Below are 5,170 nucleotides of genomic sequence, written 5' to 3'. Positions count from 1 at the left end.
CACTGCTGTCGAGATCCACCCAGCTGCGTGAGTGACAGCTGGCTCTGCCTATCTAGAGGCAGAGCCAGCTGTACCCGCCCCCTCCCCCATCCGAGGGGAGGGGGAATCCCTGCAGGGAGCCGTGAGTGACAGTCACGGCTCTCTGCAGGAAAATGATCAAGAAGTGAGAGAGCGACGGTATGTTTAATTGTCACACGTCAACTCGAACTATGGGGTTGAGGGCAAATCACTCACCTCATAGTTCTCCTTTAGGCAGGGTGGTGCCGACAGGGGCACCCACAGCTTGAATTTGGCCAATTCCGCTGGCTCAAAAAATTGAGCTGTGTCTATCTTAAGATTTTCTTGACTAAACGCTGTTGTTTTTCCCCTAGGACAGCCAGCACATGATAATTTGGCAGTCAGATCATGGATACATTGCTGGGTGCCATTTAAAATCTGTAGGTACCTCCCATGCAGCCATTTTTGCATTTTTTACGCACATGTTAAAATGCACATTTCAGGCTTGCAGATTGCACTTTAAAAACTGGGGGTTTTATGTAATGTTACCCTTAAAAGAGAACTATGGGGTAAGTGTTTTTCCCCATAGTTCTCTTTAGGGTCACAGCAGGAGATATACTAACCTCCTCCCATGACCCAATAGCCCGCGATATACTGAGAGCACTGCAGCCGGTACGGATCCCGACAATACTGTCGGGTTCCACACAGCTGCGTGAGGGGAGGGGGAATCCGTGCGGGGAGACGATCGGGAAGTGAGCAGATCGGTGCATGTTTCTGCTCAATTCCCGATTGATAGAGCCAACCTGTGACAGCTTCTTTGTCATAGGTCGGCTCTAACTATGATGATCAGTGGAAATCACTCACCTCATAGTTCTCCTTTTAACTCTTTTCCATCCAGAGCCATTTTTGCGTTTTTTACGCACATGTTGAAATGCACATTTCAGGCTTGAAGATTACATAAAAGCCCCAGTTTGTATATTTACTGAAAGCAGAGACCCCGTAGAATAAAATAGTGGCAGCTGCAATTTGTTATGTCACATGATATTAGCACAACTGATTATCAAATCCAAAGTTACTGTAAAAAAATGCACTTAAGTTATTTTAGTGCACATCAACACAATGGGGGGAATTTACCAAAGCAATTGCGACAGTTTTAGCCTCTTAGATAATTTTTTGTATGTGCAAATCTGTCTTTTAACATGTGCCCCTGTTTTCACCTGAGCTTGCACTACTTTTCCAACTGCACGTGTTTTGCACCTGTTTTGACCAGAGCTTGCACTACTTTTTCAACTTCATGTTTATTTGCACCGGTTTTCATCTGCACTTGTTCTAGGGCTGTATGAAACTGGAACATCACCCTGTGATTTCAGCAAAGAATGTGGAATTGTTCAAGAAACTTTTGGACGATTTCTTAAGGGACCGTAATATACAGGGGTACAGGTACTCCTAGAATGAGATCCTAATAGGTTGGACTTGATGGACTAATGTCTTTATTCAACCTCAAATACTATGTAACTATGTAAATTTATCAACAACATTACATTAACATCATAAATCTGGTGCAAATATATTCCGTGCAAGTTCAAACACTCGCAATTGCTATGATAAATTCCCCCCAATATATTTCCCATTTTTTTGCTAAAATATAAAAGATGAAGTTGCACCAGGAAAACAGATACCCAACATGTCAAGCTTTAAAATTGCGTGTGCCCATGGAATGGCAAAAAAACTGATACACAAATTGTCTATAGGCAACCCTTTAAAGGTCTGTACAGGTCATCAATTTAGAGTTGGCCCTGAATAAGGGTCCAGAATTATCAGAATTATTGCTCTTATTCTGTTGAGTGTGGTGATACCTAACATGTGTGGCGCAAGTATGGTTTCCGTACGTAGGTGCACCCGATGCGTGTGTTGTGTTAGTGTATTGGTTACAAGACATGTAATAATCTCTTTTTTACAATTTTTACTTTGAGAAAACTCTTTCACAAGACAAGTGATTGCCTGCAACAGCAAGAAATACTTTATATTGTGATAGAAATGTAGGTCCCCTGGTTCCATTTTGTATATTCATCTCTATTTTGTGTTATATAAAGAGGGATTCCCTCACTCCTACCTTTTCTACAAGCTATGTGAGATGTTTTTATAAGAACTTGCAGCATGCAGGGTGGATGGGTAAATGTTCCCACCACAGATCTAGATGGGATTGCAGACAGCAAAACAATAATATAGCAATGTATTGTAACTAAATAAATAAATACAAGAAACAAATACGTAAAATGGAATAAACTAGCCATGGCCTTTATTTATTTATTTTTCCCCAAAATATTTTATTAGACATAAACAAAGTCACAATGTGACCGAATGAATACAGTACGTTACACGCATTTGTTTTGTGTTTTTTTTTTCTTTTTTTTGTTAATAAAGTCGGGTGCGGTCCACATTCGTCAAGAAGTATAATATGCGGAGTGACATGACAGTATGTAGAACAGCGTAGCCTTCTACATAGATACATAATGTAAAAACTTTAGAGGCGTGACCCAATGTCAAGAATCCCTTCACAGAATTCGAACTTGAGGGAATCAGTTTAGATAGAAAAAGGTAACAGCGAGCAAATAAGAGAGTTTTTAGAAGGAGTTTGCCAGTAGCTTGTACTTAGGCCGCCTCCTACCTTCCCCTATCGGCTGTGCTTGACTCCTGATTTCCTCATAGAAATAGACATCAGGACATACTTTTCTGATCACCAAGTTTGGAATAAAATCTGTTTAACATATTGAAAACATAACCAATATACTATCTAAATTGTAGCCAAAACTCACCAACCTTTGCAGCCCAATCTCGTAGAACCCATCATGCAGTCTCTCAATCTCATCCTCGTGACCTCTCCACAGCATCCCCCATCTAGAAACCCCAACAGGCTCAATGCCAAGTTACAGACACATGGTGTTATGTCGTAAAAGATTGATTGTTGGTATATCTCCCTTGTCCACAGCCCATCTCCCTTGGTGAAATGGCCAGGGCAAATCGCCCTAAAGAGCCTTGTAGTTCACCTTCCAGATACCAGGTAGTGTATCTGAAGGGGCGAACCAATTCCATCAATTCCACATACTGTAATTGAAAGAGGAGAAAGGGACTCCATCTATTGAAAAATGTGGCTGTATACCGGTCTATGTCCATGATCGTTTCTAGACGTTCTTGCCACATGAAAGTGGTGACCGTTTCCACAAATAATAGGATTCAACCAAAATTTCATCAGCAGTCATCTAGCTAATAAGAGACAAGTAAATATCCACATCATATTGTCTGTCTTGAGGGTGGGAGGTGAATCCCAATAACTAAATAAGCACAATCAAGGTTCCTGTGGCACTGGTATCTCCATTATGTTAGTAAGGAAGGTGATAACCTCTGTCCAGTAAGCATATATACCTGTGCAATGCCACAGGCAATGGATCACATCAGCTCCCGGGAGATCACATTTTGGGCATGCTTGCAAGTAAGGGGTCGGAGCCTTGATTTTAAATAATAATCAAACCCATAGTATGCTTTATGCAAGATGCAAAATTGTGTTTCCCTCCAGAGCTCATTTGATGTGCAATGTCTAACATTCTGATATCCTTGGAGCAATTTCTCATATAAGTCATCCACCGGGAATGTTTTGTGCCATTTCATTACAGAGGATTTTGACGGTTTTAGGAGGAAAGCGGTGTTTAGACGGGGATAGATCATAGAGATGGAGTAATTACTGGAGAGAAAGAGGGGGTCTAAGATATTGGTCCTGAGGAAATAGGAGGGGTTTCGTGTTTCACTTTTCCAATAGTGCGTCAGTTGGAAAAAATTTATAAAATGTGTCCTGGAGATATTATAACGGGCACAAAAGGAGGAGAAGGAGTGTGGTTTCTGAGTATCCTTGTCAAAAAAGGCTTGTCAGAGTCGAGATTCCCTTGTCTTTCCAGTCACGGAAGATTGCATGCTCCTGTCCCGGAAGGAACTGGGGGTTACCCCTGATAGGCAAATGCTGGGAGATATAGGGGTGAGAGTCAAACCTTAATCTGGATTCTCTCCAGGCCACCACTGTATCCCTTATAATCAGATTGTTTTTTAAGTGGGAAGGAAGTTTGGAGACTCTAGTATGGAGAATCGCAGCCAGTGACCACGGGGCAACTAGTTCCTGTTCCAGTACAAAATTGGAATAGCGAGATAGACCATTTATCCAGTCAAAAAAGTGTCTGAGCAGGCACGCTAAGTTATATGCACTAATCCTTCCGATTTGGGAGACATCAATTGTCGTAAAGCAATTCGGGGGCGTTTCGATCGCCATTGGTGAATGCGGAAGTGATGTAATACACATCACTTCTGCATTCAGGGGGGGGAGAAAAAAAAACGGCAGCGGCGAGGGGGGGTGGGGGTTGTGCCGCGAACGAGCACATATAGGCGATCGGCGGGCTATGGACCCGCTGATCGCCTATATGTCAAACACCCGGTAACGGGTGTGTTTAATGGTCGGGTCTTTTCTGCCCGTGCGTGCCCGCTAGGGGGCGCGCGCGAGCAGAAAATATTTGCCGCAAATGCAGCAGTGCCGTCCGTCCGTTTTTTTACTACGGGCGGACGGCAAGAGGTTAATGTAGGCTGATTTGAGGTATTTGACATCCTTATGTTTTAATAGTATCGGAATCGTTTCGAGCGGATATAGTAATTTAGGGAAGCTCATCATTTTAATTAAGTTACTTCTACCAAATAGGGATAATGGAAGAGACCACAAGTGTGCCAATTCTTTTGAAAGTTTGGTTAGTAGCGGGGTGTAATTAAGGTAATAGGCAACCTTCCCTCCAGTATCTATCTGTATTCCCAAATAGGTGATATAGTTCTTAGCTAATTGGAAACCACCACAATTTGTCGGGGAAAGGGATGATTGAGGTAACCGAAGGATCTCGCTTTTATCAACATTAATTTTATATCCCGACACCTGGCCGAAGGAGCGAAGCGGAGATTGGATGTTGGGAATATCTTCCTCGGCTTTAGAAGTGAAAATGAGAAGGTCATCCGCAAATAAAGCAGATTTCACCTCCTTTCCCATGTGAATGCCATAGATATCCTTGGATAGTAAAATTAACCGTGATAGGGGTTCCATGGCTATATTAAATACTAGGGGAGAGAGCGGGCACCCCTGTCTAGTGCC

The sequence above is a fragment of the Nanorana parkeri genome, unplaced genomic scaffold (genome assembly GCF_000935625.1).
Source record: "Nanorana parkeri isolate BGI_ZX_2015 unplaced genomic scaffold, ASM93562v1 scaffold2201, whole genome shotgun sequence".
Lineage (NCBI taxonomy): Eukaryota > Metazoa > Chordata > Amphibia > Anura > Dicroglossidae > Nanorana > Nanorana parkeri.
This window is presented reverse-complemented; position numbering follows the sequence as displayed.